At 36.9% G+C, this 24108-nt stretch overlaps 1 long non-coding RNA gene across 1 annotated transcript in view; it reads left to right on the forward strand.

Moving 5' to 3' along the window:
* LOC125924672 (uncharacterized) overlaps positions 1-17104 on the forward strand; it is a 28685-nt gene extending 11581 nt beyond the window's left edge. The window contains exon 3 of the long non-coding RNA XR_007458513.1: positions 13685-17104. This is a non-coding gene — a long non-coding RNA (uncharacterized LOC125924672). The remainder of the gene's footprint in view (positions 1-13684) is intronic.
* The last annotated feature ends 7004 nt before the right edge of the window (positions 17105-24108 follow it).

The following is a 24108-nucleotide window of genomic DNA, read 5'->3' on the forward strand; positions in this document are numbered from 1 at the left end:
AACTTCTCCTAAAGAGAGAAAATCAAGTCTGCATAATTTTGTATGGGAATAAATGGGACAGAAATACCAATTCAACTAATGTATTTTGATCTTAATCTTCACCAAAAAAAAAAAAAAGTTTTACATTCTATCTCTGTCCTGGCAAATTTTCACTTTCAAACTTATCCCTCTATGCGAGATCCAAAGGGTTTATTTAAAGGGCCAGGCATATCTGATACTTTGGAAATATATACATAGCTTTCCAAAATAATGAAAAGAAGTATTCAAATATTAAATAAGCATTTGGAAATGATAAAGTATTAGCATTTCTTTAATGTTAATAATCAAATTTCAGTGACTCAGCTTATAAAAGCCTTGTAATGTGCCATGTGTAACTTACTATATATATCATAGACCTAGAAGGACATGATTCTTTTGTATGTCCTGACAAATAATGAGTCATTTAAAAAAATTGTTTTTTAAATTTATTTTTGAAAGCGAGACACAGAGCATGAGTGGGGGAGGGGTAGAGAAAGAGAGAGACACCAAATCTGAAGCAGGCTCCAGGTTCTGAGCTGTCAGCACAGAGCCCAACACAGGGCTCGAATCCGTGAACCGTGAGATCATGACCTGAGCCAAAGCTGGACACTTAACTGACTGAGCCACCCAGGTGCTCTTAAAACAGGAGTCATTAATGTCTGTGACCCTTTGTGGGTAGTAATAAATTTTTATTTTTTAAATTAAAAAAATGATTTAAAATATTTATTTATTTTGAGTGAGAGAGAGAGACAGAGCACGAGGAGGGGAGGGGCAGAGAGAGAATTCTAAGCAGGCTCCACACTGACAGCACAGAGGCAGATGTGGGGCTTGAACTCACGAACCACGAGATCATGACCTGAGCTGAAATTAAGAGTCAGACACTTAACTGACTGAGCCACCCAGGTGCCCCTATGAGTAGTAAATTTTTAAAGATGACGTTACTTGGCAAATATAAAGCAGACATATTATGAACCATTTCTTCTATAGAATCATAAAATATTGGAAAGCCAAAAAAAAATTCATGGAAAAGATAGACTTATCTTTAACAACGGTGATTTCACAGGACAGTGAAGACATAAGTAGATCTGAGGCAGAGAAAGAGGAGAGGCAGAAGCCCAGGAGGAAGAGAGAGAAAGGAATAGCGAGTTTCTGTGTCTTCTATGGACAGTTAATGAGTGCCTACCCCAGGCTGGCCATCACACTGGATGCTCGCATCAACCATAAATAAGGCATGCTCCCTGCCCTCAAAGAGCTTAGAGACCAGAGTGAAGGCCGGCATGTAAACAAGTAATTACAAAGCAATGAATTAATAAATTCTATAATAAGGTTGTACACCGAATACTATGGAAGTACAAGAAAAAGACAATTGGTAATTATAATCCAGCTCAGCAAAGTCACCGGAGAGAATTCTAGCAGATATGTAAGGTTCTTTCTATTTTTGCTTCCTTCTTTTTCTCTCTTTTAAAGCTATTTCTATAGCAGGGGGAAAAAAAGGAACAAGAGAGGTGGATTTATCTTCACAGTGAGGAGTAGGATAATTCCACCAACACGTTAATAAGAAAAGAAATTTCTCTTTCTGGAACAGCTGACTTGTCCCTAGAAGAGGCATTTTTATTTACTTAGCTCATCCTGAAACAATTCTAGAAAGAAGCCGGATAATTCTTTAAAAATGAGACAAAATATTGGCAAGAAGAAATATCGACACTCATTAGAGGCGAGAAATCGGTTTTCATCCCCTTCCATGTGACAAATGGTATCCTAGCCCCTTTATGTATGTTTTCTCATTTGAACATCAGAACAGAGGCTTTCCCTAAAATTAGCCCAGGTTGGCAGAGGACTCCTCCCATAGTCTGGCAGTAGGAAAACCCAGAAGACCTCTCCTTTTTTGTAAAGGTTGGACAGGGGTACCTGAGTGGCTCGGGGGGTTAAGCGTCTGACTTGGGCTCAGGTCATGATCTCACAGTTTGTTGGCTCAAGGGTTCAAGTCCCACATCTGGCTCTGTGCTGACAGCTCAGAGCCTGGAACCTGCTTCAGATTCTGTGTCTCCTTCTCTTTCTCTGCCCCTCCCCTGCTTATGTTCTCTCCCTGTCTCTCTTTCTCTCAAAGATAAATAAACATTAAAAAAAAAAGAAAAGAAAAGGTTGGACAGGTGATGGAGAGGAGTGGAAATGTGAATGCCACATGAGTGCGATGACATCAGCTCTTGGGTGGGCAAACATCAGTCTCTTCACCAAGAATGCTCAAGTGTCGTATTCCTGAGTTCTAAGTTACTCATATTCCACCCAAGTTTCTAATTCTTAAGTTGTGCTTTTCATTTTAAACTCTTTTTCCTGGGGTTCCCGGATGGTTCAGTCACTTGAGCGTCCACCTCTTGATTTAGGCTCAGGTTATGATTCCAGGGTGGTGGGATGGAGAGCCACGTTGGGTTCCATGCTCTGCTTGAGATTCTTTCTCTCTCTCCCTCTGCCTCTCCCTCACTTGTGTGTGTGTGTGTGCACACAGGCGTGCTTTCTCTTTCTCTCTGTCTCAAAAAAAAAAAAAAATCAAGGCACCTGGGTGGCTCAGTCAGTTAAGCAACCAACTCTTGGTTTCAGCTCAAGTCATGATCTCACAATTCATGAGTTCGAGCACCTCATTGTGCACAATGCTGACATTGTGGAGCCTGCTTGGGATTTTCTCACCCTCTCTGTGCCTCTCCCCTACTTGTGCTCTCTCTCTCTCTCAAAATCAATCAATAAATAAAATTAAAGTAAATAAACAAACTTAAAACAAACAAACAAACAAACAGTTTTTTCTTTGGAGAGAAGCTGGATGCAATCCTTGCAGGAAAGTTATTTGAAAGTTTGTCCTTTCTATTGTTCATCATCTACCTTGGGCTGCTTGGATCCAAACACCACGCCCCAAATACTCACAGGCCAAGATGTGTACTTCCCATTGTTAACGTGTGCATTTCTTCCATTGTTGCTTAGGTTAAAATTGATCACTTGTTTAAGATAATATGTGCCAGATCTTTCCATGTTAATGATACATTTTTCCTTTAGTAATAAATAAGTAATCTATGGAGGGTTACATGGAGATAGTGTGAATATCCTGTTTCCAACCGTCTTTCACCCTGTGGTCTTAGCGTTTGTCAATAACCCTTTCCTAAACCATTTATACTGCATGCTGCAAACTGGTGTTCCTTTAATCCTATCATTCCTTCTGCATTTATTATCTGAACTTCTTCAGTATAGAAAAGATTTATCCTCTGTCTCACCACTCATATACACATCCTATGAATAGCACTATGAACTCACAGATTCATTTTTATTCAATATGTTCCAATCTCATCACTATCATTATTTTGTGCTTGTATTGTTCCAAATTTGGCCAGTGGGAGTTCTAGCAAGCCATCTCCTGAATGTCTTTTGACACTCTCCATTAATCTTTGACTACTTCCTATTCTATTTCACTTTGCATTTTTTCCACCCCAGCCCTGGGATCAGCCATTTCTCTAAGAAAACTTAGACCCTTTATATGGGGAATTTGGTAATTGATTTTCTAATGTTAAACCATCTTTGCACTCTTGGAATAAATCTTAAAGAATTATTTTTCAATCTACTCTTTGTTCCTATTTTGCATAGAATTTTTAACATAAATATTAATGAGTAACTTTGGTGTATGGTTATCCCTTTTATGATATATTTATCAGGTTTTAAGATTAATGTTATCTTGCTTCATATAAAGATGTTAAAGCGTCCCTTCTATTTCCTATCATCTGGAACAATTTAAATATTATTGGGTTACCTGTTCTGTGACAGATTATTAAAATTTCCCTGGAATTCTACAATTAATAAAAGTTGTAAAACCACCTAGGCTAGTTTTGTTTTTGTTTTTGTTTTTGTTTTTTTTTTCATTAGGGAAGTGTGTTTGGCCATTTCTTTGATAATTGTTGTTATTTCTTCTATGAACATTGGTCCATTTCATTATTCTGTCTTTACTGAGATGACTTTTAGTAAAACTTACTTTTCCTACAAAATTATCTATTCCTTCTGGGTTCTACAAATTTATTTGCATAATATCGTCCCAAGAAGACTGCTATGAAATTTTTAGTATCTCTGTTTCAATGGTTATTTCTTATTCCCATGTGTTGTGTTGATTACTGTAGCTATTGGTTTGGTTATTTTGTGATTTTTGTAAAGGAAATAATGTTTTAACTTATATAACAATAAAACTGCTAGTTAGTACCCTCTAAAACGATTTTATACCTAGTGGGTTGCAATTTGCAGTTGAAAAGGAACTCCTCCAAGATCTCTTCATTAGTCTTCAAAGCTAGAAAGTTAGCATATGCTTGAAACATTTTTAAAAGCTAAGACTTTTGGAGAATGTACTCACGAGGTGCAAAATTGCAGGCTGTTTTATGCCAATTATTTTTGGGGATCCAAGGGTGGGATCTAATGCTATTGTGTGTGTATGTGTATGTGTATGTGTATGTGTATGTGTATGTGTATGTGTGTGTCCTTAATGCAGTTCAATTCTTGCCCCTGAATACACTTCAATTAGTGTGGAATTATACTTAATTAATCTATATCTTTGCCTTCAAACCTGACTTATTTCAAACCAGTGAGAATCTTAGTCTTAAATGTCTCCAAAGGAAAGAGACTTTATTTTATTATCATTTTAAAAGCATAGATGATTTATTGATATTTGGCCTTGTGCCCATCCCCAATTTAGTAACAGGTATATGTTTAACTCTTCTTGTTCCTGTTAAATCTTCAACAACTGCAACCTGGAAGATTGGGGGGGGGGGAACAAAGGAAATGTGGATCTACTTCTCCATGCAGTAACTATGGTTTTCACTTATACCCCTCACTTGGCCATTGTTCGCTAAACCAAAACACCCTCTTCAAAAAGACTCTCAGCTGAAGTTCAGATATCAATAGAGCAAAATGTCTAAAAGGTCACTTTTAATAATGACAAAAATGAAGTTAAATATACTTTAGAGCTTTTATAATCTTGGCAGTCAAGGCAAACTACAGGGAACATGTAGTCAGTTGACATTTGTTCAACCGATATCCGGTCAGAGACCAAGTATTTAATGAATCTCAGTGGTAGTCTTCGTAAAGTGCAAGGCTAAGTTCTAGAGACGGCCAGAAAAAGAGAAAAAGAAGCCTGGGTGAGCAGCATTGATTACCCATTAATAATTTTTTGACTATCCAGAACCATATAGCAGCCTCAGCGGGGCTCCAGTAGTAAGCATCTTCTCATTGTTTCTCACTAAGTCTTAGGCTTATGTCTTATAAGTCAGTCTTTTGCTACACGAACATATCTCTCAATGTTTTTATTTCTATCTTCTTTCTTGTCTCTGTGTGTGTGTGTGTGTGTGTGTGTGTGTGTGTGGTGGGGTGGGTGGGTGGGTGGGTGGGATTGTGTACCTCTTACCTTCCTTGCAGATAATAGAAATTATGTCACGAGTGGGAAATTAAATGCATGACTAAATGTTAAATTTCTTTGCCTCTTCCATTTTAAAAACTATTACTTAGCATTAAGAAGTCTCCTAAAGTGAATGAATCTGATTTAATTTGGAAAAGGTTAAGCCCTGTGAAATTAAGTGGGCTTTTATTGCCTTATATTCTCAGCCTTTTTTCATTCTGCCATGGCCTTAATATATATTTGTGCTACGGCATTACCTTGGGTGAAACTATAGCAAAATATAAAAAAAGGAATGTTTTTATTTCATTTTCTTCTGCTTTTCCACTTACAGTATAATCTGCCACACTGTTATTAAAATTATGTAACAATTAGAGCTAGAATATTCCTTTAACTCTAATGTACTTCTCAATTTTCGGTACACAATAACTTACCCAATGTACAGCACAGCATTTTTTTTATCCAAAGTAAATGATATTCTTAGAAATAATAACCTTATTTAACAGCTAGGTCTCATTTCATAAGTTTTAATGAAGATATCAAAATATGATGAATTCCTCTATAATAAAAAATAGAAATATTTTCCTTTTTATATACTCACATTTACTTCAGATTGATTTTTGTAATTATATAATTTTAAATAGCTATCAATTTTTTCTTTGGAAAAAGTGGTTTTTTTTTCACTTTTACTCCTATCACAAAATTCATAGGAAAATACAACAATTGTTATTTTTTAGACAATCGGCAATTTTTTCTACTTGTGTTTTAATAGGTAAGATAAAGCATCAATTCAGATATAATTAGTGTAAACGGAAAATAAATTTTGCAAAAATAGCATGTTTCTTTTTCAATTTACATGAATGAGATCTGAAACAAAAAGAAGGAAGCTTTAAGAAAAATACCCACGGACTTCTGCAAGGTAAAATTCTTCCTTAGTTCTCCCAAATGCAGTTAATTTTCATGGAAGGACATGTGAAGTGCTATATTTAGTAATACTATTCATAAAAGAATCACAAATGATATTTAGCTTTTCAAATAGATTCAAATAGGTTATATATATATATATATATATATACACACACACACATATATATACACACACATATATATACATACATGTAGGTGCATATGTGTATGTGCATATATACGTGAATGATGCCAGTCAGACATAGAGGAAATAACAATTCAGTTATGGAATGGAAACATGCTACCTGAGTCATTATACATATACTTCCCACCACCGTTTCATATAACTACACTATATTGAAACAAAAAGCTTCTTAGGGATTGTATGGACCAACCTCCTCCATTTATAGATGAGTAATTCCAGGGCCGATGATGTTAAAGATGTGATTTGAGGGTGCTCAAGTGGGAGCCATGCACTACTGGGGCAGCAGGGGAGCCAATGGAAAACTGTTTCCTAAGGCGTAGGAGTAAATCTCTCATGTCTTAACCTTTTTAAACACAACAGTCTAAGCTGGACAAGGAGACAGTGCAAGGTTCTGTATGCCTAGTATCAGGCTGAAGCTCAAGGCTGGGACAGGGAATCCACTGTTAGGAAGTCAACCCTGGAAACTTAACAGTAGGAGAATGCAGCAGTCAGGCATCTCACAAGTCAGTCCGGGGTGATGTATACCAGGAGATTGAGAGAGAATGTGAGCTAAGGGGCATGAAATTTATCTTGAAACAATAGGAAATTATTGAAATGTCTAAGGGAATGGTATGCTGTGATCAACTTTGTGTTTTTGTAAGATCATTGGTTGCAGCTTGGAGGAAATATTTGAGAAAACCAGATTTGTTCCAGGGAAGTTATTTCAGAGGCTATTGAGTGATCCAGGCAATAAACTCTGAGAGCTAGAACAAAGGCGGCAGCAGTGGTAAATGAAAGAATGGATTCCAGAGGTACCAGGGAGTTAGAATACATGAAAAGTGGGGACTGCTTGTAGGTGGACATGAATGAAGGACGGTAGTTTGCAGAGCCTGGGATTCTGAGTCAAGGATAACTGGATTAGGAGAGAAATGGATCTGTTGGAAATATCAAAAGAGGATTAAGATTCGGTGAAACATGTTGCAATTGAGATGTAGAGGGGCTACAAAGTAGAAATGTTTGTTAGGCAGCTCTACAGACTTTTATGGAAAAGATAGAACTTTGAGATCCTTTGATCTGGAAATAGCAGTGAAAGTCATGCGTGTAGGTGTGGTCATTCACAAGTCATGTAGAAGCAATGAAAATTAGGGCAGGGAGGATGGAACACTAAGATTTCAAGAGGAGTATATTTAAAAAAGGGATATATAATATCCTAGAAATCAAAAGGTAAAGGAGTTCTCTTCTGAAATGGTTATTAATGTAGTAAAGGGCCCAGGAGTATAAGTTCTGATGAGAGTGTTTGATTTGGGCAATATGGCGGTTGATAGCAATATTAGTGAGAGTAGTTTCATTGAGTTGGTGGGGCTAACTGCTTGAGAACTGTGGGTCAAGGGATGAATGGGCATTGTGGGAGTATTAACAATAAGTATACACTCAGTACAGCATCTGGAGAGAAATAGGAGATCAACAGAGATTTATTTTACAACCATTAATTTTTAACTAAACTTTTTATTTGAGAAAATTGTACACTTACGTGCAATTGCAGGAAATAAACCAGAGATACCCTGTGTACTCTTAACCCACTTCCTCTTATGGAAACCTATTGCAGACCTATTGTAGTAGTGTAGTAGGTATTGTAACTACTACAACCGGGATTCTGACATAGTGAAGATATAAAAATTCTGTCACAAGGATGGCTCATTTTGCCTTTAATAGGCACACCCAATGTCCACACTCCCACCCCTGGCAATTACTAGTCTGTTATCCATTTCTTATAATTTTGTTATTTCAAAAATGTAATATCAATAGTATCATACAGTTTGGTATCTTTGGGGATGGGCTTTTCTTCACTCAGCATAACTCTCTGGAGATGCATCAAAGTTGTTAGGTATGTAAATAAGAAAATAATTCATTGGTTTCCATTGCTGATTAGTATTCCTTGATCCGACTGTACCACAGTTTGTATAGCCATTCATCCATTGAAGGACATCTGAGAGTTTTCCAGTATTTGGCCGTTACAAATTAAGATGCCAGAAACATTTATGTGAAGGTGTTTATGTGAATTTAACTTTTCATGTTTTCTGGGATAAATGCCCCAGAGTGAAATTGCTGGATCACAAGATAGTTGCATGTTTAGTTTTACAAGAAACCAGTAAACGTTTTCCAGAGTGGCTGTACCATTTTATATTTCCACTGGTAATAGATGAGTGATCCAGTTTCTCAGCATCCTTGCCAGCATTTGGTGTTGTTGTTACTCCTTATTTTAACCATTCAGATATGTGTATAATGATATATTGTGGTCTTAATTTGCATTTCTTTAACGGTAAATGAAGTGAAGCAATTTGTGTGTTTATTTGACACCTGAATGTCCTCTTTCGTAAATGCCTGTTCACGACTTTTGCCCATTTTGTAACTGTATTATTGTTACTATTTTTACTATTGAGCTTTGAAAGTTGCTTGTATGTTCTAGATACTAGCTCTTTGTGGTATCTATGCTTTATGGTTTGCAATTAGTTTGTTCCATTCTGTGCCTTGTTGTTTTTGTTTTTTGTTTTATCCTATTTTTAAAAACAAAAGTTTTAAATTTTGATGAAGTTGAACTTGTGAAATATCGTTTTATGAATCATGCTTTTGGTATGAGTCTAAGAACTCTTTGCTTAGACTAGGTCACAAAGATTTTCTATTTTTAAAAACTATTTTATGGTTTTGCATTTTACATTTAAGTCCTTGATGCCTTTAGAGTTAATTTTCGTAAACGTTGTGAAGTGTATGTTAATGTTCACTTTTTTGTTTTGTTTTGTTTTATTTTGTTTTTGCCTATATCTAATTGCTCTAGCATCCTTTGTTGAAAAGTCTATTTTTCCTCCACTCTAATGTTTGCGTACTTCTATCAAAAATCAGTTGGAGGTATTTGAGCAAGTCTATTTCTGGGTTCTCTATCTGGTATCATTGGTCTATGTGTCTATTTCTAGGTCAATATTAAATTGTTCTATTATTGCTATACACTGAGTCTTAATATTGGCTAGAATGATCTCTCCACTTTGCTTCCAAGATTATTTTATTTGTTCTAGGGCTTATACCTTTCCATATCAATTTTAAAATAAACTTTTCCATGTCTACCAAAAACCTTACTGAGATTTTGAAGAAAATTGAATTAAACCCACAGGTAAATTTGGGGAGAAAATTAACATCTTTACCACTGAACCTTCTAATCCTGACCATAGTATATCCGTCCGTTAATTCAGGTTTTCGTTTTGTTTTGTTTGTTTTTGTTTTTGCATCTGTAGTTCGTAATTTTCAACATAAAGATCCTATACATTTTTTGTTAGGTTTATATCTATTTCATTTTCTTTGGAATGGTATCGATTTGAAATTTCGGTTTGCACATGCTCATTGTCAAGGTGCGGAAATGCATTTGATTTTTGTGTATTGTTCTTAGATCCTACAACCTTGCTGAGTCAGTTACCATTTCTAAGAGGGTTTTTTTTTTGCGGGGAGGTGGTAGATTTTTTTGCGGGGAGGTGGTAGATTCTTCGAGAAGGAAGATCATCTTCTGAAAGCGAGGGGTTAAGGAAAGGATAGCTTTGTGAAGAGAAGTATAAGCTTGAAAAACCATAGCATCAGAGGAAAGCTGGCCAATAAAGGACTTGTAAAAAGATTTCCTAGTACTACGGAAGCTGAAGTCGGAGACCTCTGTCAACATGGCGCCGTGGTGTATCTCTGTCAGTCCAGGTACAAGAGTGAATAGTGACAATGTTTGGATGGATCCAATGCCAAGGTATTATAGGGGATAGGTGTGACAAAAGGAAGTGCAGAAAATAAACACTGATGGCAGCTTGGGGAGATGTTTTCTAAGTCACTGTCTATTTAATGACAACTACTGTGAGTTTAACCTATTATCATTGTAGCATGGTATTATCTTTCTTACTGACATAAAGACTTGCTCAAGAAAGCTCACTTGGGACAGACGTGGGAAAGTTTAAAAATTTTAAATGATAGCAGATTGCCTATTCTCTCCAAATTATTTCTTTATTTTTTGCGTTGCTTTATCTCTCGTTTAGAATGAAATTATGAGAAATAGGAATCATTATTTATGTACTCGAAATAGATGTAGATTGACTGCTGAAATATACAGAAATGGTTTGAAGTAGTCCTATCTTTAAAGAAAAGTATAATTTTGTGAAGAAGTGAAAATAAGAATTTGGATCCATTTCAGAATAAAATAAGAGGTTACGTAGTATATTGACATTTGCAAGTAAACACAACATATGACCAAAGAGATCCTAAAATAATTTAATGGTCATGAATTACTAGCTGAATTAGTAAGAATGTGTTTTTCTGGAGGCAGAACGCTGGAGAATATGTTTTATTGTTGTATTTTTTTTAATCAAATGAAAGCTTTAAATATTTTTATATTTGAATCTCTGGTTGTTATAATTTCTCACAGAGATCTTTCTTAGTGATCTTCAACTTTTCTATTTTATGTTTGCTGAGTGATGCCTTATCTGGCAGTAACAAAACAGCTGTCATGAATGTTCGAAAAACACATATTGGCATATTGGGCCCTTACTTGGTAATGTAACCCAAGCTCACATTTCGGGGAGTTTTCTTTTAGTGAAATACGATCTGGATAGTAGTGATTCTTTTGGTGTATTATTGTAGGTTTGTACAAGCTATTTCAAAGCCAAGAATTCCATTGTGTCCCTGATACAGCACTCTATATTTTCTTATTCTTGTGTTTTTTTCCAACGAATGGGAGCGGGGTTTTATCTGAAAGAAAAAATAAAATAAAATAACTCGCTGAGGCTGGAATCCAGTGAAAACCTTGAAAAAACAAAACTGTATACCTGATCAAAGACAGATCTTGCCTTCTCAAGTATATTATCTCAATTTCTTTAAATGAATAATTTTAAAACAAGCTTTCTCCAGTACTGTGTTTTCCCCACCCCACCTCGTATGCTATCTCAGTAAACACGCCTCTCTTTGTTTCTTTGTCTCTATTTTCATTTCAGAAAATAGCAGCCCCTTTAGTTTGCCCTGAAGTCATTGTGTTGATAAGCCTACATAAATTATGGTTAACATAAAAACCCGTATTATTGTAGGCATTAATAAAACTTAAAAATTTATTAATGTTAGGAATGAATACAGTTCCTGTAGTCATCACATTATCAATACTTACACTGCATTTAGAATTGTTATTTTCCATTTATATTTTCACCCAGGTAATCAAATGAAGGCATTTTTAATAATCTATTTTTCAGAGCAGGCTGATTGATTATAGCAAATGTAATTTCCCATCCTACTTGAAGATCCATTTTCATATTACACAAAGCATTTGAACACTGAGTTAGTGCAGGATAGTAATAGCATGAAGATAATGTTTTTCTATAGGAGGGAATCATGCAAGCTTTACTATTTTATGATATTCTGTAGAGGTCATATATGAGTCCTTATATCATCTACTTCCCCAACAATGCCATGAGGCCATTGCACACTACTTTCTGCCTAGGTTTTCTTAATAATGGGCAAAAGAATTAGATACTTCTATTAGTTTTCAGGGACTGCTATGACAAAGTACCACAGACTGGGTAGTTTAAACAACAGCAATTTATCGTGTCAAGGTCTAGGGAACTAGAAGTCTCAGATCAAGGTGTTGATGGGGCGGGTTTCTTCTGAGGGCTGTGATAGAAGCATCTGCTCCAGGCTTCTCTCTTTGGATGAGAGATACCCCTCTTGTCTCTGGGTCTTCACTTTATCTTCCCTCTATACTTGCCTGTGTCCACATTTTCCCCTTTTACAAAGATGGCAGTCATGTTGGACTAGGGCCCATCCCAGTGACTCCGTATTCATTCGATTACCTTGGTAAAGACTCTATCTCCAAATAAGGTCGAATTCTAGAGTACTAGGGATGTGGGTAAGCGCTTGATTTTACTCTATTTTGTCCTGCCATTCGTCTTTGCGGTGCTCAAGGGGTCAGGGAGGGCCTCCCAGAGGTGGTAGCACACAAGAGAAAGTGGGGAGTGCAGCAGGACGAGAAGATACGTTTTGGGGAGAGCGACACAAGACAGTCCTTCAAGCGTCCTGGAAACCTTAAGTTTTATGCATCTGTTTTTGAGACACTTCGTTCACTGTGCTATAGGGAATGGTGTAGAAGGATGTTGCCCGCTAGAAAACATTTGTTGAGTTCCTTACGGGTGAGAAGTGCTGTGTTAGACCCCACGGAGGCACAGAGATGAGTGTAATGCTGTTCTTGCCCTGAAGAAGCTGTGATTTATCCACGAGCATGTGAGGTTGCTACCTATACTAATGCCATTGGCACTGGAAGAGTATAAATGGTGTCTTATTTTTTTCTCTAAAACAGAAATTGCCAATTTTCCCCTCCCCTCCTGTGCAGGTATTAATCATTCCAGCTCCACTGTTAAAAGGACAGCATTTATTTAGTGGGTCAGTGAGCACTGAAGCGATTTACTGATATTATCACATTTTGATATCCATTGTCAAGTTTGCTAGAGGGCTAATTTGCTCTCATCTGCTCAAATTTGTGAGATCGTGGGGTTTTAAAATAAAATCGCCAGAGTTTCTCTGACAAAATATGTTAGATTGTAGAAAAGATGTTTTAGAATACTGGAAGGGGTTAGTAGCTCGGCCGTATGAAGAAATGGCCTTTTTTTTTTTTTTTTTTTTTTTTTTTTTTGTCAAATATAGTTGGTTTCATTTATGACTCAATATGAAAAGACAGGTTCCTAAAGAAAGTTTCCACATTTTCATACTGTTCATAAATATTTTAACTTGGTTTTACTTAGTGCCCAAATGAATAACCCATGAAAGCATTTGATCTTAAACCATTAATTGTCACAGATTCCAAAACCTCCCTAAGAGTCAATGAATGTAGCATTATTATGAATTATAAGGAATCTTAGCAAGATGCATTCCCATTGTCATCAAACCAGTTAAAGCCAGTGAGGCAGGACTAAATTGTTGTGACATTTTCCCAGCCCCACTATTACCTGTCAAACTGGAAAAAAATCAAAGCATCAGGACAAGCTTATGTATTGATGTGCTCACTCTTGTTATTAATTGAAGTAAATGGATAAGCTTGTCCATCAACAGTACCAAACACATCTGCTCATTGTTTAAAAAAAATCTCCTTAACCTTCTGTTTCTTACAGGTCCCTGGGATTTGAAAAATGCTTCGTTCTCTATTCAAGAACCATGATGACGATTGTGTTTGTTCTACAGTTTTTTTTTTTTAATTTGCTGACAAAGTGAAATATGGAATACTGTATTCGCTTATTTCATGTTTGGCTCACAATGGATTGAGTTATATAAAGTAGGACATGGACAAATTGCAAAAACCAGAACAAGCAGGGTCCCTAATAGTCTTATATAACTGCAAACATTCTACATCTGCTTTAATCCATCATCTTCTTTGCTCCTCGCATGAAATAGTGTGGTTTTTCTCTCTCTGATTTTTAAGCAAAAGAGAGTTTTCTGGACTGTAAAACTGAAAAACTTTTGATGGGAAAGTAACTCAAAAAAAATGCAAAGGGGGAAATCTCTTCGGGTATTTCATTTGTATGAGTCTATTAACTCCCAAAGTACACTGCAAGCTGTGATAAAGCAAAGCTATTCTAAATCTTCTTTTGCCTGAACAAGGTGTTTGTGACAATATTTCATTGGCATGAAAATAGAGAAGTCATCCCCAATGCATTGAGATGTGTAAGGATTTTCACCTAAGTTGGTAAACGAAAGGCTAACAACAAACTAGGCAACAAAGTAATACTTTTAATTTTTAAAAAATGCAGCAACGTGATTAGCTTATGTGCCTCTGCAATGTTTTAGTGTAATCGCGAATGTGATGTTTATTAGACCGGACTAAAGAATGCACCGAATATCATGGCTTTTTTTTTCTTTATTGTAACGATACTAATGAAGACAGCTGTTTTTGTCTTGCCTTCTGACAATATTTAGAATTTCTGGTGAAGGGTAGGAATAATAATCCTGAAGTGTCTCAATGTTTGCAAAATATTTGCTACTAAACATTATGAAGCCACAGAAAGTGAAAAGGCAATTAAGATTCACTAATGCAACACGTCTTGTTTCATATAAGAAAATCAGACAGCTGAAAGAAAAGGAGTCACCCACTAGAGAGGATGGGGAAATTTTACACATAAAAATGAAAGCAGTGATGGTTTAGAAGTGTCTCCAATATGTTTTTATGCATTATGGTATTGAAGAGTCCTTCCAAGTTTGACAAAACTCGAAGTCCTATTGAAGCTAGAGGAGGGGTGAATGCTGATGATGGGGACAGAAATAACAGATTAAACCTTGTCTTGCTTCATCCCGTGTTCCCTTTTGTGTAATCTATATTGGCATTTTGTGTCTTCCAGAAGGGTCTCCTGAGCTCCCTAAGGCTCTGCCTGCAACTCCAGATTGCGGCCTTTTGTAAATAACGTACATAAAGAAGGGCTGTTAAACTCTTGTTGAGTTATTTTTGTTTTGCACTTTGCACCTTCAGTGCATATGAGAACTACTCCCACGCCATTTCCTGACAAACCAGATCTTGCTGTGAAGGCTGAAAACTTTACTCGGTCGCACCCTATTTTTAGGACTTGTAATGAAGAGAAAATGTGGTGTTATAACACCCATCCAAATGCTGGCGCCCCGGTAGACGACAGCAGCGTTTTAAGAGCTAATGTAGACAATTTATCCAAAAAAGACCAAATTGTGACCGATCCTGCAAATAAACAGACAACAGATCACTAGGAGTTGGGATGCGGTCTAGCCAGGGATTGCAAACGGCCAACTTGGTTCTACTGAAGATCACAGATGGCCTAGAACAGCAAAAGCAGTTACCCAGGAACCGGACTTGGAAGGATGCTAATTTTAGTATTAAAAGAGGAGAGTGGAAGTAAATCCAAAACTCTCTGCTGCTGCTTTGGAAATCGCATCTTAAAATGCCTTCTACTTTCCAAATAATAACAGCTAACTTTTATTGAGTGGTCACTGTATGCCAGGCATTTGTCTATATGCTTTCCATATATCAGCTCATGTAATCCTTATGACAACCTTCTGAGGGAGGTACTATTATGACTATTATGACAAGCCATTGAAAACCTGGCCAAGGTCCCACAGGCAGCCAATGCAGAAATCCAGACCCAGGTAGTTCTCTCCACTGCTTGCCTTTCTTCTGACCTTTTTATTGCCATGGAGGTCATTTTCAGAAGCTACCTTTCACTTTCTTGGTAACTTCACGCTCCTTCTTATCTCTTCTTCACACACTTGCAGGGCGGACAGATACAGAAGAAAAGGGACAAGCTGGAATGCGTGCCAGTTACAAATGTCAAATGCTGGTGAAATCCCTACAAATAGAAGGCCTATGGTACTTGGTATTGCAGGGTATGCTACCGATGGGCTGCGAACATGGCTATTATCTTGTTGAGTCCATGCTGGTTAACCTCTCAGCCTCAGCTCTGTAAACTCCGCCACTGGAAACCCTTGGGGTTCTATATCTGATCAGATTCTGACCTTTTCCTCTCTTTTCTCCCCATAGATTTGCTGTAAGTCTAAACAAACTTAAGCTTCAAGGTCCCTAAATAAACGGGTCCTAAGTCGATGAGAAGGAGTCTAACAGTGTGTTCACACGATCATACATTTTAGTAAAATTGGCAAAAGTAGGTATTTTACTTGCAATCGGGTAAGACTGCTGTCTCTTGTGTTTACACTTCCCCAGTGGCATTGAAGTAGATTCAGGTATTTTGGGGATCGTGTTAAGGAAAAGTTGAGCCAGGGATCCATGTAATTTAAGTAGAATGGATTCAAATTACTGGCTTGCAGTCACTCCTACATGGTTATTGCTAGCCGTTCAAGGAGAAATGGCTTCTAGTGATGTTCAAACCACCATTTGCACTGGCTCACACAGGGTCATCATGAAAATACAAGGCCAGAGGTCACATGCCCCTGTGAATGCGTGCTATGCCACCCAGCATGGGAGTGTATGGCTAGTGGAGAAGAGTGAATTTTGAAGTGTATAAAAGCAGAAGCTAGACCATTCATTTCCTGAATGTTGTGATATTTGTGGTACTTGTAAGCTATTTTCAATTTATAATTTATAAGCCGTTTACGGTTTATAACTTTTTCTTTTCTAGATAAATACCTTCATGCTAAAGGTTTTATTCCAACCTTTATATACTTTTCCTTAAACAGTCTTCCCCATACAAATCGCACAAATCAAGGCAAAATAAAAGTTAGCTACGTCTCTGCTCACAGAAGGCTGGTGTGTAAATCCAGAAAAACAAATCATCGATTTACAACGCTAAATATAAATGCTGAGTGAAGGCTTGCATTGACCTGTTTAGCATATTTTCTTCCTTCTGGGCAGGAGCAATTCTTCAGATATATTCTTCAAGATAAATTCATTGTTTGTGGAGAACAAGGAATAAATGAGCTGAGAGATTTTCTTTTGATTTAAATGTTTGACAGCAGCAAGTTCTGCTGGGTTAATGCAATGGTTTTTACAGTGTAGTTCTAGGACCAAGGGCTGGGAAATGGTTGAAAAATAAATTCTCAAGCTTGACTCCAGACCTTCTGAGTCAAGAACTCTGGTTGTGGGACACAGCAACCTGAATTTTAACAACTCCCCCTCCCCCCCCAACACACATGACTTTGATGCACGCTAAATTTTGAAAAACTCTAGTGTCTTTTCATGGCAGTGAAACAAACATCAGACTGACAGACTCCTCTCCCCGGGAAAGATTTTTCTAGACGTTGTCCATATTTGTTTACCTGATTCTTGATTTCCTATGTTTTCGCTGAAATCTTCTCCTTTCCTTCTTGTCTTCACACCTTATATGCTAGGGTAGACTGCATATTTCTTTCTGTTGCTCTCTAATAGTCTATTAGACTATCTAATTCTCAGAAGGCAACCTGGTTTCCTCACTTCCAGGTTCTTGACAGGTCCCTCCCTGTTGTCTCCAGATACAGCAGACCTCTGACATTTGTAAGGAATATGACAAGACTCCTTTGTAAGTCCCCGAATAACATTGCAACACAAAGTACTCAGGAAATTGGTACTCAAACCAGTACCTTAACTAAAACTATTCAACAGAGTTACTCTCCAGTGACATGAGATCTGTAGAACAAAAGCACAAACCGGACTTAAATGGCAAGCTTGCTACTTTCTTACAAATCAGAGGATTAGGTCTACTTTTTTCAATTCTAAGTATGGTGGAGGAAGTGTTTTCTTCTTATGTAGGCAGATTTCATTCATGTAGCTAATTAACCTTTCCTGTCTACGACTTTTGCAGCTGTTTAAACCTCACACTATGAAAGTAAAAATACATCTTAAAAACCTGAAAACAAAAGTTGGTTTGGTGTTCATACTGGGTGCCTGTTGCTTTATGTAAATCTTGAAGGGATACTTAACATTTGATGACATTTCATTTTCTGCCAATAGTCATATATCTTTTCATATATTTTTACACCATCAATTAACCATTTCTTCAATTTTCAAAAAGTATTCCCAGGTTACTTCATGATCAATTTTCACACTGATTAAATACAACCTTTTCCTAATACCAGAAACCTGCTAAGGTTAAGGGAATTGACTTTTACATTTATAATGTAACTCAAAGCCAGGAAGGCAGAGGACACTTTGTTAGCATTGAGAGAGGTATACAAGAAACAGAGCAGCCAAGTTTTCTATTTCTTCATGATTCAGTCTTGGTAGCTTGCATATTTCCAGGAATTTATCTATTTCTTCTACCTTTCTAATTTGCTGGCATGTAATTGTTCAAAGCAGTCTCTTATAATCCTTTGTGTTCCTGTGGCATCCGTTATAATGTCTCCTTTCCTCTCCTTTACTCATTCTGGATCTGAACCCCCATCCCCCCACTTACGCAGCAGCAGGAATGACTGACAGCCTACCCTGGAGAACAAGGGACCCATGGACTGTCAGAGAGGGGAGAATCAGAAGGCAGGAGGGATGATTTGTTATTATTATTATTGATGGAGGGGAGGTATGCTTTTATACCCTTAGAGTGGTGGTGGCAGTCATTGACTGTGATCCTGTGCCAATGGATGGGGTGAGGGGAAATATTGGGAAGCCAAGAAAACTACTACTGGACCTACCACCATCATGTGAGTTCTGTTAACCTGAAATACAGCTCTTGAGGGTGAGGTAAAGACTGAATCTCCTGTGTTTCATACGAAGGGGCATACTGACTCACGCCTGCACAGATGTAGATTTTCCATCCCATACCTCAACTTCATTACCACATCCCATAAGGAGCTCCGTGATCTCACTAAAAGAAAGATATGGTTAACAATACGTTTTATGGAGAGTATGGTGTATGTAGTGAATCTTCGCAATTTAAAGGTTTAGAAATTGTATTTTGCCTTCCTTGACTACTGAGACCAGATGAATATATTTTCCCATATTTTTCTCTCATGAACAAGCCTCTCTTCCTTACCCACTGCCAGAACCCAGTCTGGTAAGACCCAGCTACACTATGGATTAAAATGGATTTTGGTAAGCAAATCTTAGAACTAAATCACCAGTCACAACATTACTTCTTCATAAAAATATGTTCCATATTTTAAACAATTAACTGAGAAACTCAATTTTGGACTAAACACAATCATTATTCATGATATATACGTTAGAAATGGTTTTTGTGAATTGATAATATGTATAGTCCTTGCCCAAGAAACATATTCTTGGCCAAAAAAAAAAAAAAGTCAGCAACTCATACCTTACGTCATACAGAGCTAAGAGAACCAATAAAATTCAGAGAGAACTATTTTGTTGTTTTGTATCACTCTACAGTACATTCTAAGAACAGCTACCAGGTAGGAATATTGATGCATTTAAAGTTTTTAAGTTAGTTTTCTGTTACTTTCCCTAACTTGGGGGAAATTTTGTTAAGAAAGAGCATGCCTAAAAAGTGGCTAGGAGAGAAAACAAGAAGATCAGACTTATTTTCCTGGGTCTTATAAATGAGATTCTTAAAAGAAATCACATTGAGATATATCGGAGAAAGCACTGAATTGAGAACTAGGAAATGTGTGTTATTACTCAAGCCTACCCACCAATTAGTCTAGAAAATTCTTTCTCAATTTGCTTAACTCAGTGGTGCCTAGCCATTTGATTTCATGAATTATTAAATAGTTTTAAAAAGGAATAAATTGTAAACAAATGACTGATTCTATGTTGCTCAATAAGGGTAGTAAAAATTCTATTACTTACTTTTATTTAATGTGAAGACTTTAAGACAAAATCATAATATGAAAATGTTAAATAAGTAAATTTAGCTTCTAACAACTCACACCATTAAAACATTTTCTTATTTTACCGTGGACCAATACAAATTTGTCAAGTGTTGTCACTGTTCTCCATGATGACATTTAGATAGCACTGTCATCATCTATATGCTCTTTACTTTCCTCATTGGAAAATGAGGGAGTTAGATTAAATAACCTTAAAGGTGAATTATGATTCCTAAATTTGATTTATGACTACTTCATGAAATAGCTATCTCAATTCCTCACTTACTACTAACTGATTAAATACACAGTTCTTACCATGTCCTTTCTTACCATGTACCTGTAAGCACTGATTAGGGTATAATTATATAATCAAATTTTACCATATGAATAGTATCAGCGAAGATTCAGCCCTTAAAATCTTTGGGCATAATAGGCAATTAGCCATTACTGCATATGGGATCCACTGTAACTGTACTAATCCCTAAATTTTTCTATGAAGTTTAACATAGAGGAGACTGTCTTTTGCTCCTTTTTTTATTTCAAAAAAGAATCTGTGCTTAGGAAGATAAAAAGATAGCTGAGATTATATCCTTGGCCTTCCATAAAAATCCCTTAAAGGATTTCTACAGTTTGTTGAGCATTTATTACAAACCAGGGAGTATCAAACACTATCTTGTTTAAACCCAGAACTCTATAAGGAAGATGGCATTACAACCAATCTATAAATTAAGCCTCAAGATAAAAACAAGTCCAGAGTCTCAAAGTAACGGTAGAATTGGGATTCAAAGTTTTCTCTGTTGTCAAAGCTATGCCTGCTCCCTATTGCTGTTTCCAAAACTCATATCGTTGACTTTCCTCTGTCATGTTTTTGTTCATCTGATTTCCTCTCCCTAGAATGGTTTACTTTACTACTTTTCTTATTAAGGCATTATCTATCCCATTTCAAATATCAAACCCTTTCTACCCCAAAAGGAATTTTTCTCATCTTTTCAGAATCCGGACAGCACAAAATCTGTGTCTTCCTTTTGGCTTTTTCCCCATTAAGCCTTCTCTCCAATCTTTTCTGTTATCTTTCCATCTTTTCCTGATTGATGATAAACTTTCTGAAGAGCGTGGTGGGTGTCAGAATAAACTTTACGAGCTCACTTAAAATGTCACCACCTTGTATCTACAGGAACCATGGTGAATATAAATGGGGGGGGGAGAAGGAAAGTAGAAAAGTAGAAAAAGTAAAAAAGTAGAAAAAAAGTGGAAAAATCATTAAGGATCAGAGGAAGTGAAGTCTCCCCTCACCACCAAAGTTATGTTTGTGACCTTACCGGTTGGTTTCTTTAGTATTTAGTATTTAGTATTTTATTGTTCTAAGCAGCCAGTCCAGTTTTACAGATTTCCAGTGCTCATGTCGGAAGGCAGCTAGCTAATCCGCATACAACCATCTAAATTTTCTCAATATCCCATGTTCCTGAAAGCTGTTATAAGGGTCTACCATAGTGTAAGGGAGATCCTCAATGATGAATAATTACTGATATTTTTGAGTCACAGAGGGGTTGTGTTTTCAACCTGAAATTTATCAAACTAAATATATAATGTTTCTGTGAGAAGCTCTTCCAAAGACAAGGAAAAGCACAACTGTTCTCCTGAACATGTGATAGCCGCTCTGAGGAATAACAATACATTAAATCTTAAGTCAAGGAAATAAAGCGCAGGGAATGATCTGGAACTGCAAACTGGAAATAGGAACATTTGAAAGCTAATATGTGAATTGATGTTACCTTTTAATATACCTCTAAACAATTCATAAGGTTCATGACAAGAGCTGACCCCTGCTATAGTTCTCTTTTCTCTGATTCTTTTTAAAAAGTGCTATTTCAAGGATCTATGAAACAGTGTGTGGTAGAGAAATGCATGATTTGAAGTACTTTAATGGGTAACACGCTCAGATATCCACACACATAGTGACTGCAAGCTACAAATGAATTCTTTTAGGGTTATCAAAAACAAGAACATTTTCAACTCCTATAATTCTAACCGGTCCAGCTCGTTCATCTTAAGTGGCTAAATATGGAATTATTAATAAGGTGTAAATATCTATTAAAATTGTAACCTATCGCTTATTATTTAAGCCATCTCGTGGACTCTATTCAACAATACCATCCACATGACCTATAAAACTAGAACAAATGCTATTATAGCTTTAAGTCCCGAAAACTTTAAAAAAATTTTTTTTAATATTTATTTTTAAGAGAGAGAGAGAGAGAGAGAGAGAGCACGAATGGGGGAGAGGCAGGGAGAGAGGGAGACCCAGAATCCAAAGCAGGCTCCAGGCTCTGAGCTGTCAGCACAGAGCCCAGAGTGTGGCTCTAACTCATGAACCGCAAGATCATGATCTGAGCCAAAGTGGAACGCTTGAACGACTGAGCCACCCAGGCACCCCAAGTCCAAAAATTTTTATATGCAGCTTAACCGTACACATTTTGAATACCACATTGACATCTGTGAGCAGAAAGATTGGCTGTCAGTGGCCCCTGCTTATTTGTTCTTAATCGTGAAAAATTTTGTAGAAGTGTTTGTTCCTACCTAACTACTTAAAACTAGGAGTGTTGAGAGGCACAATCCAGAAGCTGGGGGAGCGGGTGGAGCAAGGTTGGTCTTGGGGCACCACCAGACGTGAGCCCAAATCCAGAATGACATAGATCTGAAATAAAGCAGGGGAAGGAGATTTTGTTGAAGTGATGCAAGCTGAGTCTGGCTAATGGAAAATTTCAACTGAGGAGGAGCGGGAATTTGGCTATAAAAGCTAAAGTTTCCACTATTCTGGTGACTCAGAAGAGTCTAAGATGTTGTAAGAGGGGAGAACCGAGGCTCTAAGGTTCGTTTCATGCTCAACTTCCTGAGAACTTTGCCTCATTTAGTCTTGATTGAAATCATTAAAATTCTTACTGTACATATTCACCACCAAGGAAGCAATGTACAGAGGAACAGGTCATGGGTCTTTTACAATTAGAAAAAAAAAAAAAGTCAGTAATTATAAAAAGAAGCAGGCATTAAAGAGAATATTCACTACTAAGAAATAACAACTAAATGTACATTATTTTCATACACTTATAACTTAATTTACTTGAAGGATACACTTCTAAGTTGCCAAGAAAAACATAAAAATGCTAAAAAATATTTTAATAAATATGATAGGCCTTGAAACATACTCATGTTTCTTATATGCTTCCCATAAAACTTTACCCCCTGGGATAAATACCAGCCTGAAATAACATTCACTTGGCTCCAATTTTTATGGGTGTTAGGCATGTATTGAATAGCCTTCATTTAGTTTGAAAGCTAGAAGCCTCGTAGTGCCTTTAAGGTGAGTTGAAATGTGATTTGATAGAGAAGGAAGTTCTCAACTTAACTAGTGTCTATTTTGAATTTAATGGCTTATTTTATTAATAACTTCCTGGTATAGACAGACTCAATTGTTGTTTTTGGTTTTTTTTAAGCACAAGTTCCTAACTGGACAGTTAATCTTATTTTTTGCATGGCTAGTCAATTTTAGTATGGTAGGAGTCAGAGCAAGGGCTCACTGAATGAATTAGTTGAGGTGTTCGCCTTCTGTCTTCTCAGTGTCCATCATGCCTAGCTGAGAAGTCCTCCTAATATGTATGTTGTCAGGCCAACCTTATTGTTCAGAATAATGGACAGTGATTTTAGGGACCGTGTGGAAAGTTGATTTCCCAAAAGCAAAATGATGGTACATACAATATCATCATTAGACACGTGTTTACCCACTCCTTTTAGTGGCTTTTGAGAAAGCAAGTACTTTTTATAAATGCTACAAATTGTCATTTGTACCAACGTATGAATTAGATTTTCAGATGGTACCATAAGAGTGTAGTTCTTGCCAATGGAGTGGCTAAAAAGTGGGACAAGTTACAGGAAGAAAAATTGGAATGTGTAATAGACTACACTGCTGACTTCAGAACTCAACATGAGTCTATTGCTGGGAGGCGAAACTCTCCAGATGGAGATCTTCTAGAAACTTCTTGCAATGGAGCAGTAATAAGTGAAAGTAGCAGGCCATGCTCTCAAGAAGTGCATGTTTATACATTAAGAATTTTAGGATTGTATAGATCATTTAGATTTTCCTTTACCTTCCTTACAAAGATGCCTACTGCAGGAAAACTTCAAAGGTGGCCCTCAAGCTACAGTAAAGAACAATGAGTGGCAGACTGCAAGGCCTCATGGCTTCCATCTTGAAGCTGTTATCCCAAGTTGAGTTTGAGGCTGCAGGTCTATATGGTAGTTGGTCTGACTGAGCACCAGGTAATCTAAGATC

The sequence above is a fragment of the Panthera uncia genome, chromosome F2 (assembly GCF_023721935.1).
Source record: "Panthera uncia isolate 11264 chromosome F2, Puncia_PCG_1.0, whole genome shotgun sequence".
NCBI lineage: Eukaryota > Metazoa > Chordata > Mammalia > Carnivora > Felidae > Panthera > Panthera uncia.